General features: G+C 32.7%; 1 protein-coding gene across 1 annotated transcript in view; it reads left to right on the plus strand.

Moving 5' to 3' along the window:
• The window catches only part of LOC113507608 (cyclic AMP response element-binding protein A), a 121,537-nt gene that overhangs the window by 64,140 nt on the left and 44,267 nt on the right, over positions 1-13,130 (plus strand). The gene's annotated exons all lie outside the window — the stretch shown is intronic.

Below are 13,130 nucleotides of genomic sequence, written 5' to 3' on the forward strand. Positions count from 1 at the left end.
TTCAAAGGTACCGGTTGGAGTTCCCGATAGATCCGATCTCGGGTTTTTCCCAGTCTAACAATGCCTCGATAATCAACTACTTATAATCGAATTAACTCTTTTCAGCATAATGTAGAGTATTCAACAAGAACTGCCACCATTGAGCTGCCAAGGGAACTATTATTGTCACTATTTGTAGATCTAATTAGAAAGCTAATTGCTTATGTGGTTGTTCGTTTTTACGTATCGAAGGACCGAAATTTCAAACCTCATTAAATTAGTCACTGTAAGTTTGGTTTTGACATACTACTACCTACGCACTATATACGCACCTATTGATTTACCCCTACTTCATTTAAAAAAGCTTGGGATCTCTTATCCCAAATAATCCTGATCAGCAATAAATCCATCTAATAATACTTAATCAGTAAATTGATCAATAGCAATTTTGCCATTGCATCACAATCAGCCAATAAGGACTTACAACTGGTCCAAAAAAGCCAGTTAACGGGAAAGCGGTTGCATAACTCTTTCTACTCCATTCAGGCAACCTACCATCATCTCTTAAGATGCGAAGATGCATTTGTGGAAAGGAGACAGCTTCCCACGTGTAATGCGTCCTCCCTCTTGCACTTGATGCTAAAATACTACTATAAGCGGTGACGGTAGACGCCCAGTTCTCAAAGACGGGAAGTGTGCTGTGCCGTGTTTCAGTACAGTTTACCGGTTCAATACATGCGTCAGGCTCATAATTAACATGTTTTCCCACACTGGTATGGTGGTATTATCTTATCACTACCATCTGATACCATCTGCTCACTCGAGCGTTCCACAACATCCGGACCTCGCATGTGGATTCATTCATTGTTCGTTACTTTTTAATTACGTTGCAATTTTCTGTGATTTCGTGACCTTTATTTACTGTTTGTTTGTTTGCCTGTCTTGTTTGTTTTTATTAGGTCATGGCACGGTAAGTTGTTTGTTCTATATTTGTAAAAGCACTAATGAACAAGGATCAGTTAATTTTTTATGCTCGCATTTATTAAAATTTAGAGCGCAAAGAAACGACTTTTGCCTCGAAAACGTCGTCCATAAATTGTAGTATTCAGATATTAAAAAAAATATGATTACATAAGAGATACAACCTTAAACAGGTGACTGAGACTCTTAACATAAGCTTGGCTGAACAAAGATTGACACAAATATTCTGAACACAATTTAAAGCTGTGAACATTAGAAACATGACACTCGTGCGATATTCAACATGTCGTATATTCCAAATGTCAGTGTAATGTCAAGATATAATTTAGAAAGTTTAATCGCTTGCGCACGCGCCGATCGGCTTGCATGTAATTGCGTGCGCTAAGACCAAGTAATTAAGCGTTGTAATTACAGCGCCTTTAATAAGACGTAATACAATAGTCAACGATAACATCTCAAGAAATAGAAGTAGAAAACTTGTGAATTCATAATTTAAGTTTATTCGTTTTTGTTATGAATAATTTTGAATACAAAATTGTTTTGTTTTGTGCTCTTTTTATGTCGTTGATAGTTATGCAATACGGTTATATTTACGGTTTTTTGTACACAAGCAACGATTTTTCGTATAAAATAATACTCTTTAGTATGAAATACTTAGTTCAAAGAAAATTTACATTAAGAAATATTTTTTTCAATCAAAGAATTGGTTTTAGCCATTAGTGATGTTTAGAAACCCTTACTTTTACGTTGGGTTATACCCTACTATAGGCATAATGAGGTACTGTGGGGCTGAGGCTTAGTCAAATATCCTAAGACCGCAAACTCTCCGGATTTCTGAACCTATTTCTTTAAAAGGACCACTAAAAATGGTCCTTACAATACCTTTTATACTTAAAAGGGGAACGACCACATTCGTTTTTTATTGAAGTCACGACGGAACAGCCGCGGCAATTTATTGTTTATTCAACTACTAAAGTTACTAAAGTAAAAACTCGTATTTTCATTCACGTTACGGCAAATTCTTTCGGACATTTACCGTTCGGTCAATCGTTCCCCGTATGTGTTGATGCGCTCAGCTGAATGAATACCAATGAGTGTTGCATCGCTTGGAAGCCCACCAAAATACATTACGTTTAATGCCAATTATTGGCGAATATTTCTAGCCTTGTCATATAAAGTAGTATTTAGCTGAGTTTGTATGGTATATATCGATATGATGAGGTTAGAAGACGATGTTAGAAATCGTGAAAATGTTTGGAACTCTCCAAAGCGTTGGACTCGTATGCATTCAGCGCTTAATTAGCGTTAGAAATGTCTAGGGTCACTGGATTTATATTATGCATGAAAGCAAGTATATTAAGCTTATCTGATGTTGTTTGTGATGATCGACAACGCCGATGTACGAAACTAATCAAGCAAATACCATTACTTTAGCATACATTTGCAATTAATTCAAACGCCGTTCGCGATGGAATTTACAAGGACATGCGTTTAGCTCGTTGCATTCTCGTGTAGTCTGAATCAGTGCCTCGCCATTGTTGCCGCTTACTTTCTACATCTAGCTGATGCAAGCGACCTATTTATTGTCTACTAATTACAAACGATGCGCTATCTCGATTATTCTCGATACTCGATGCAGGCCAATCGATCTCGATTCAAAGGTATATCGATTGTTTTGTTCGGATTTACTGTTGCGAAACGTTTTGTTATGTGATAAGGATCCTTGGTATTAGTTGTTAGCTTGGAATACAGTGTATTATTTTAATCGAGATGGTTAACACACCTTAATGGTTGTATTGGCCCTGAATTTGATGTATCTTTAGATAAAAGTAATTTTCTAAGAAAACGTCGTATTGGCGTAGTTGTTTGCTTCGTTAAATGAGAAATAAATTTCTTAATTAATTGTAGTTAATTTTTTGTCGTAAAATTCGTTTTTAAATTGATAATAATTTATTTTTATGCTATTTTTTTATTTGTTTTTGTTTCCCTTTGCCTTGACGTGGGTTATAAGGAAATGAGGAATCTATATAGACCAAAGATTGTGTAGTATTATTTAAATGTCCTTAATTTCTTTATTTATTATCGCTTATAAAAGCAAAATAATATAAACGCTATACGCATCTCGGTATAACACAAATTCAGTTTCAGAAATATTGAGCCCGCTGAGAATAAATTGAAAACCGTTGTCTTAAGTAAAAACATAATAACCTATTGTATAGGTCATAGGAAGTGACGTCATCAGACTTAACCTTTCACTGTTGACGCATATTGACAAAATCATGAACTTTAACACAGTAATTATTAATAATTATGCTGTTAAGCATTATTATTTATTATGTAAATTATATGAATGTTAACAACATAATGTTACTGTTTTGAAACTTCATGGTTTGTGTTAATGTAATTTATTCGTAAGTTTAGCAGGCTTAGGTGAGATTGATAATCTGTGGAATAGCTTGTTTCTGAGTGTACTATAATAATATGCCTGGGAATAAATTAATACTAGCTATGCCTCACGGGATTGTCTTGCTTCTTCAACAATCAAAATTCACGTTCAATTGTTAAAATACTTTTATTAAATTTTACCGAAGGGATGGTACCTATTGTGAGGGTCATGAAAAACCGAAATTTGTCTGTTCAAAAAAAACTCTAACGTCTTTATCGAATGTAATACATGCACTATAAAATGAAAAATAAAACACAGAAATAGATATTCTAGACTTTGTAACCAACAATGACTGCAATTCAAATCCAATACTAAAACAGTACAGATAAAAAAAACGTAAAATATTATGTCATGATGCATAGTCTGTTTATATTAGTGATTAAGGAATCTAAATATACTACACATGATGACGTCACCAGCTCTAGACCAAAACACAGACTGAAGGCGTAGCACTGGTGTCTATTAATCTCGTAATATATTGTAATTGAATAGACGTGTTATTAGAAGATTGCTATTCCTAGCAAGAAGTTTAGAATTAACTTGGTTTGAAGGGATAATTTGAGGGTTTAATTAGTAATTTGAAGCCTAATTTCTTTAATGTACTGTGACATACAACATGTATAGGATTAGTTATTTTCTCTGAAAGAATATTTTTTAATCTAGGATGAATGTTTTGAGTTAATTTCAGAGTTAAAATATTAAAGCCGTTTTAAGTTTTAGGTAAACAGAATATTGACAAAGTGACTCGATTTTTTGTGAAAATAGATTAACAACGAATTGACACTTTTTAGTTCCATCCCACTTCATCAATAAAATTATCACACTTCAAAATTTTCATAATATGCCCTTCAAATTTTAGTACAACAATATATCAAAGTCAAGTTATTCTTACCGAGATTTTCTCGAACCAATTATAAGAACAAAAGTACAATGTGATAGCGACTTCGCGAATAGTTCTACCATGACAAGATGGGTGTGGCCAAAATAGTTCCGTACAATGACTCATGTAAGTTCAAATAAGTTTATTATACATCTCTGTATTGTCTTATAAGTAACATAACTAATGTAATAGCAAGCCTTCAATGTATACATAACATTACGATTTAGTTTTTGTGGTACCAAAACTTACGAATACGAGTTTTATTTCGCAGGTACGTGAATGTTGCATCAAGAAATACATAGGTACAACAGTAATTGTGCCACTCTTTAAATTGTCCTCTATTGAAGAAAGGCCTCTGTGGACTGAAAAATAAATAAAAATTAATCATTAATTACCGCTCATACTTTTTAAAAGCAGGCGATTACACATCAGTTTTTTTTCCATCTTTTAAGTTAGTAATAGTATTTTTTTGCAAACATATCAACTCTATGTACCCCTATTTTTCTAACGTAAGAATACAAGAGCGCTATCAAAGAAAGCTAAATTTCTACTTGAACATCACGAAAACCAGCCAAATAACATATTCACGTTTCTCTACACGTGTACTTGTCTCTACTTACCATAATACATAGTGGACGCTTGTAATTTCGCCTGTAACCGTCCTTGACTGGTCAGAGATCATCGACACTTGTTTGCCAAAATCCTAAATTAGTACCGACTTCAGTCGCCAGGGCTGCCAGTTGCCGTCGAATAATTATAGGGTTGTTATGAAGATATTGTGGTAATAAATATGTCAAATTGTTATTTATTTTGCTATTGGTTAGTAATAAAATGATTATGAAATGAGAGATAAGAAAACGCCTCTTAATTATGTTTTGTGAACTTTTTCCGGGCTTGAAACAAATCTAATATAGTAACAAAATCTATTCTTTTTTTTTGTTTGTAATTGAATGATCTAAGTTATCTCACTATTGTTAGTTTGGTTGTGAGCTGACTGTCAATCATTTGTGAATCACGCCCTCTGCAGCAGCTGACCTCGACAAGTGCGACTTTTTTTGAGCAACGAGACCCAAAAAAGCGCTCTACAATTGTAAACAGGTCTTATAAAATAATAACGGTTTTAAACCGTTATAATATGTTATTATTAACCGGTTGTAATGAGCCTTTGGTTGTTCCATTGCAAAGCATTTTTTAATGTCTTTTTTTTTTCATTCGGTTTTAATAGTAGCTTATGGGAATTGGTGCATAATTCCAAGGACTTCTTTCGCAGGTTCACCGATCTGAGTATTTCCCCTTTTTGTAACTAAAGAGTAAATTCAGTAACCTCGAAACTCAATAATTAAACTTCATGCTGTAATAACATGCCCGCCGTACCTACGCACAGACTATATAATTTTTGTACTCTCTTGCCATTATTTATTTTACAACCTGCTATTCATAATATTTATTAAAAAAAACTAGGTACTTATAATGTTACAGGGATTTCTACGGTCAAACGAATACCGGACGTTTCAATACACATCACGTAGGTACATACTTCTCCATTTAAATAAAGAAAAAAAAAACAATGTTGACATACCGGATGGTGACGACCCTACCGAGTGTGTATGAACCGACTTCTAAGAAAAATGCCGAGAGTATACCGTAGACAGTATATTAAAGTTTTTCGTGACTTTGCATTATAACTGCCAGATTTAAAAAAGGAATTTTCGTGAAATTCTTTAAGCTTCGGTAAAACTTTTATATATGATCAACAAAGTGTAACCATAAAATTAGGTATAACGTTTTTGGGATTAAAATCAAAATTTATGAGCACTGTGAAAAAAAAACACATAGACAGCAATAAACGCCGTCATTAGTTGAGTCATCACCAGTATGTACAGAAATAATCATCTTAATTTGTAGCGTCGCTTCAGGCACAAAAATTCTCCACAAATAAAATGTCACCTGCTTTCGAACACTTTGATTATACGTTAAAAATCAAGTGAGTATTTGAGTGGTACAGTCAGCAAGAAAATCTGAAATCAATCAAGTGAAATAACTGTGCATGTATTTAGACTATAAAATAAACTCAAAATGCCACTGACTATTTCCTGAACACAAATATTTTAAACATATTTGTCAGTAGGTATGGTTTGGCTTATTGACTTTCGTTTCTGACCGTACTTTAAATACCGGATAGAAGTCAGGGCAGCTCTGTTTAATGTACGAAAATGGCGGTAGAGGCAAAACAGGTTTCCATACTCTGGTCTCTCGCGTGGTCATTTAATGTTTCAAAAGAAAATATATGACACCGTAGTTCCGTCAAACATTTGACAGATTGCATTCGTTTTTTTCATGCCCATGTATTTGTAGGTTTTCTTTTAATATCATTTGATGTGCTGACAAGATTAAGAAAGTCTCTCTTTATTTTAGGACTCAATATAAAAATTATTTACGCATAAATTGTGAAGAAAATCTTGTTTTATATCAAACGCAATCGGAGACAGAGGGTTTCTTTCAATTTAAATGTATTAGTTATATAATGGTATAATTGATATCTATCGGTCAAAACAATTGACTAACGATTTTATATTTCTTTCACTAAAGGGTGACATAAATATATCGATATTTTAAAAAGTGAATTCTTCTAAACTGAGCCTTATGTAGTATGTAATAAGAAACTCTTGTTTATAGTTTTGAAGGTAGCGTACCTATTTATATTACAGTTTGACAATCGATCTGTATCATGTATTTCGAAATATATGCAAGTGAAGTCACGTGTCTTAGAGAAATAATAGAATTTAATGGTCACGTTTATGTAAATATTGATGAACGTAAACAGGTTTATTTTTAGACAAAATGGACCGTGGAAAATTGTATACTGTGTTGTAAACATTGTGTGTATTTTATACATATTATAATGTAATATACGCGTAGAATAATAAAATGATATCTTGTCCTCCATAAGTTGTAATTCTATATATGTATAATACCTACCTAGTACTACCTAGGCGTGTTGTAAATTTTGTGCAATTTATACATACTACGGTTCAAGTAAAGACGCGCGATTATATTAGTGCACCTATGTAATTCTCGTTATGTCTACATCACCCTATGGTTTACTAGAAAAGAATGCTTCAGGCATTAAGTGCAGTACGTTGTCCATGTATACAGAGTGAAAATTAAAAAAAAAACAGTAGTATTCGTGTTTTGTGCACGATTTTTTACACAAGCTGTTACCCGCGTCATTGTCTGCTTAAACTCTTTCTTGCAGTTTGAGAAAAACCTTTCCCATATTTTGTTAAATTTGATAGCTTATTATAAATGCGAAAAAGCAATAAACACATAGTTATTGTCGCGTTCATTATTTAACGATGAACAGAACGACATAAGTTGTTAGCAGAAACCTTTTAAAATTTACGATGAATTGTTAACAAACCCGTCTATTTCGTAATTGTCGCTGCTAAATACGGCTTAAGCCTTAATAAATTACTTTTTTGATGACTCCAATTTATTTTTGACGTTTTGATAAAAGTGTTTTGAAGCTATTGCTATAAATGGTGGCTTTGGTAGTCAATAAACTCATCTACTTATTTCATTTATCTTTTCGGTTGCAATTCTGGGTATTTTGCATTTCTATGCAGAAAAACATTAATGTAATGAAACAGAATATTTGTTATGAGGTAGGTATGGGAGTTAGACGTGCATTTGTTTTAATATAACCTTTTTACTTTACAACTTCATAATCCGATTAAACACAATTAGTAGGAGCCACAAAGAATCTCGAAAAAAGAACGAATGATCGATGTTTACCTATATTTTTTTTTATTTTGTACAATGCCTTCTAAAAGCGCGTTTATTTTATTGCGCTATTAAAGTCATTGGATCAACATTTTAATCTAACGTTACTTTCATCTCAATAACATCAATGCGATATCAATTGAAACCAATAAAATACTAACATGTCTATACATTTATAGGTACGTAGTCTAGCTTTCTGTAACTTTCAGTAATATTAAGCGTTATTTATATTTTTATGTTAAAGATATCTAGATATCTACACTCTACCTATAAATTCAGCTATGTGGATAAGTAAAAGTACCTTTGTAATATATAAATTAAAATGGCGGCGAATAATTGTACAGATGGTTGTTATTTATTCTACAAACATACAGAGTACACATCAATTGACGTTACTTAAAGATATAACTTCCTGAAGTTGCTTTTGACAGTAGGTACCTAAGTAGCTATGGTAGATATGAAAATGAGACGAGCACAACAAACAGAAAGGAACATCTTGTGCAAAGCAAGCTAGTGCGTGGGTAGTTTAGGTTAGGCAATGGTATCAAAATGAAAAAATCACAACAATAATTTTCAAAAACATCTTGTGCTATAGCAAATTTAGGCACGTACCAATTATCAAGGAATCCCATCAATGAATTACCCAACCCTACAAAGTCGTCAATTTATTACGTTAAAACAAACAAATCCAAAATTCGATCTGCTAGCAAACGTTGCCAAACAATTAATTGGACTTAAAAAGTAAACAGAAATAAAAGGTGCTTACTTATAATTAAACAAATATGTTCTAATTAAATATACATCAATTTCTACTCCGAAAATGTGCACACGCAGTACTTGATCAACGATTTTGCAAAACAAAGTAGGTTATAACAACATGAACGAATTTATTGAATCATCACTTTTGCGTAATCGATTGTCAAACGATTATTCTATTACATTTCATTTTTCAGAGTCTATGCGCGTACTATTTTTTTAAACTGTACTGGGTGTCTATTATCAACTCTTACAATACTTGTAGTTGTGGAAGTTAGACGTTGCTCTACAGACTCTACACGGCTTAGTGACATCTGGCTTTCTCATCTGCCAAAACAATACGTTAAGTGGTAGGAGGGCCTCTGTTAAAAGATTTTTTCCTTAATACTACAAGGATATCAAATAAAGTCCATAACTGTCTCTCTGTAGGACAAAAGTCTTATGTGTTGTTTACTACGCTCATTGCGTGTCGACGATTTCAAACCAGCAGAGGCCGGCAAAACAACAACTTAACATAATCGTTCAACTTTTTAAGGCACCACTTAAAGAAAGGCGACCTTATGCCGAAAATCACACGGCACGCATGCTATTAAATACATACAAATTTGTCTTCATACTTTAAACGGATTCCACAATGAATTTTACATAAGAATCGTTTCAAGTATTTTATTGCAATCTCTTGTTTTATGACCGCCATTACTATAAATGTTATACCATAATATTTTGATTGAATTTCTGCCCATCCATTCTGCCAAAAACTTACAAACAATGAAAGGATCCATATTAGGATTTAAAACAGCGAATCTTAATAAAACACGTAATAATGAAATAAAAATTCACTTGCATGTCAATTCTGTTTGACACCAAGGTTAATTTAAATGTCGAACACATTTTTATTAATAAACATCTGTAAAATAATAGTCGTCGAAATATTTAATGTCAAATTGAAAATTAATAAATTATTTATTATTCAACATTATATGAATAATTTTATAGCATATCGAGTATTCTCGACTTATAGTACTTTTATTTATAGATAGTCTGTACAATATCCCTTAAGGGCCGTGACCAAGGCCATTCCCATAGTAGTTGCATGGAGTCCATAAAGCCAGGAATGTCGTCAGGGTGGACGAAGGCCGACGACTGACACACCTGCGTGTCCCGACACTCGATATCATTGAAAATATTGTAATGCACGTGCAATTTTGTTATACTTTATAACAGGTGAACTTTAAAACTTGTGTAATCTCAACTTTAGGTAAACTTATGAATTTATTAGCACTTTAACCTGATATCGACGGCTATCGATATCGATATAATATCACGAAAAGTTATGTATTCAAAAATAATTTAAATTTTAATGTAGATTTTTACACTGAAATACCAAATGTATGATCCATTTAATTCGATTTTATCGCAATAGAACGAAGGAAATTCGAACGTTTCGAATGTCAATTCAATTTCGTTCTCTTTTCGATTTACAATTCACAATAGTTGGCGCGAAGTGGGTGAATTTTATTTACGTGAAATATTTTAAAATTCAGATTTGTTTACAGTTACGTAGTTTGGAAAGTGTTCTTTTTTTTCTTTTAGGACAAGGCAACTATTTCAGTGTTATGGTCAACTTTTTTAAATTGGAAGATGACCGTGCTTTAGTGAAACCGTTTTTCAACCTATCAATTTTTTTTTTCTTTTGGCTAATGCAAGTTTTGATCGAAATATAACTTTACTAAAATACGTAGGTTCACCAATATGAAAGCGTACCCATCTTCACAATCAACTAGTTCTGAATTCTAAACTAGTTCGCTATCAAATCTCTCACCGATCACAGATGACTAGTCGAGAGGACGTATGTGAAAGTGGGGACCCTCCATTGTCCTTCGACAATAGGCTAACACAACTATATCGAAGTGAAAGTTGTCTGCAAAGGTCTCGCGGGTGCTTGTGAACTTCAAATGTGTATTGACAGTTCAATCATAGTTTTCACAGCTTTTTTAAGTGTAATTACCCTATTGTTTTATGCTTCCAGTTTTAACTAGGTATCTATTGCTTGGAGTCTGACCAAATTTTTGTTTTGTAGATTACTTGAAACTATTTTTTTAACCATTCCTGTGCAATGCATATTAAAAGTAAATACATTATTTAAGTCATAGAAAAACAACATACACATACATATTTAAAGAAATTGGTGTTTAGCGTGCAAGCGAAAAGAATCTCTACCAAAAAGGATTTTTCCCAAAAGACGAGATGAATTAACTCTAATTTATTATTTCTAGAAGAAAACATCATATTGAAATCCTCATAAATTTGAATACATATTTTGTAGGTACTCGTTCAAAGAATAGTGATATCTAAGTGTTATTTGTAACTGCCTCTTGAGTACTAGGCCGTCCCAATTTTTTTCCTGCATTACCATGATAAGTGAGTGACATACTCCATATTAAGTCATGTTACAACACTTGTAACAACTGCGATTTACACACGAAGATAAAGTTAAATTATTTTTATGATTTAAATTCGATTGTTCTTTAATATGTGACATATGTATATGTATTATATTATATTTCTTTATGTCATCAAGAATAAATAAATCTATAATGGCTGTAAGTGCTTCGCAAAAACATTATTTTGTTTTTAAATTCCGATCGATTTAAATTTTATGCTGTAACTGCCAGTGACCTATTAAATAAATGTAAAGTGTTAATTTTGTTCAAAATAAGACTGTCGAAATAAGTCTGTCGAATGCATCGGCAGTTTAATATACATACAAAGCCTTATAGTCTGTTAACCACAAATCACTATTTCATTAATTCAAAAAGCCTGCATTATTTTCTTTTCTTTGATAAATTCAGAAAAAGAAACTTTATGATATGGAAATAAAGACTATAATTTTAAAGTGTAAATGAAATATTGATTCGTAAGTCCGTCAATGAATGGAATCGATTAAAACCGATTGATGGGCGCTCGATTGACAAAATACCGATTCGTTTTTGACATGTTTATCAACAAGCTTTATTAAATAACTGTTTTCCTTTTACAGGTAAGTAACACAACGATGCGACATGACGCGACGGTCGTCGCTGCACGATGCCGTATACAGTAAGAACACACTTTTTGTACCCATCAATTGATTGGCGGTTACGACGAAAACTTGAAGTTCATCCTAATATCATCTGGACATTACCGAATATGTTAGGTTGGCTTCCAATCTAACCGGATGCAGCTAATTACCAATGTTTTACAAGGAGTGACTGTCTAATTGAAATCCTCAACCCAGTTATCTGAGCAAAATGATACCCCTTAGCCAGCTAACTACGGACAAAGATGTGTCAGTCAGTCATTTGTTTTCTATTAGGTACTGACGTGCAAAGATGTTTGAATTTCATTCATATTTTTATGAATTCGCTTTTTTGACGGATTGATATTGAAGAGTGTAAAAAGGAATACTTTACTAAAGGATAGTGCAGTATACTGTAATAGTAAAACGTATCTTATCGATATCATAAAATTTATCGATTGTGTGTGAGTTTTCGTGTTCCATTAATTATGGAATTTCCTTGTCAATTATGTGATTCGTGATCACGACTTCAAAATATCGTCATATAAAAAAATGCGGTTTTTATTTGTTGGGCAGGGCAATGTACGATTATAACACGACGGTCTGTTGCACGTATTTATGTAATGATTGGGCTGTGCTGTAATGAAACAGTTAGACCCAAGATGGGTATAAAAAATAACGAAAGATTTTTAAATGTTTTTTTTTTGTATTTTTATATCTATATCCATATCCATCCTATATCGTAACATAAAACTATGAAACCAGAGAATTTTTGGAATAATTATAAAACATGTCAAAAAAAGTAATATGGCGTCTGCATCATAAGAAAAAGGTTACGACAATAATACCTACAGGGTATTTAGAATATCATATTAGGACTAAGTAGTTTTCAATCTTTAATACATACTTAATGTTTTTAAAGTCCTTGCTGAAGCAGACTCTTTTAATTGACTTCGAAAGAGATGATGCTTCACTATCAAAGAAAAATAAAGTTAATGTGGTACGATGACGAATCCTTTATAAAATTCCTCACGAGCTCTTCAAGTAGATAAAGATTAAACCGCGATAAGTCACGAGTTATATTTTGTTGCCGTTTGCTATCTTTTAATTAACTTTAAGAGACTCTGGATTTGCAGTGATGCTCTCTCATTTATGAATAATAATTTTGCTATCGTTCAAAGTGATTATTATTTATACCATGTATACTGTAATCAAAAGATAATAAATGGTAGTAGAGGTTTAACCCT

The sequence above is a fragment of the Trichoplusia ni genome, chromosome 2, assembly GCF_003590095.1.
Source record: "Trichoplusia ni isolate ovarian cell line Hi5 chromosome 2, tn1, whole genome shotgun sequence".
NCBI classification, from domain to species: domain Eukaryota; kingdom Metazoa; phylum Arthropoda; class Insecta; order Lepidoptera; family Noctuidae; genus Trichoplusia; species Trichoplusia ni.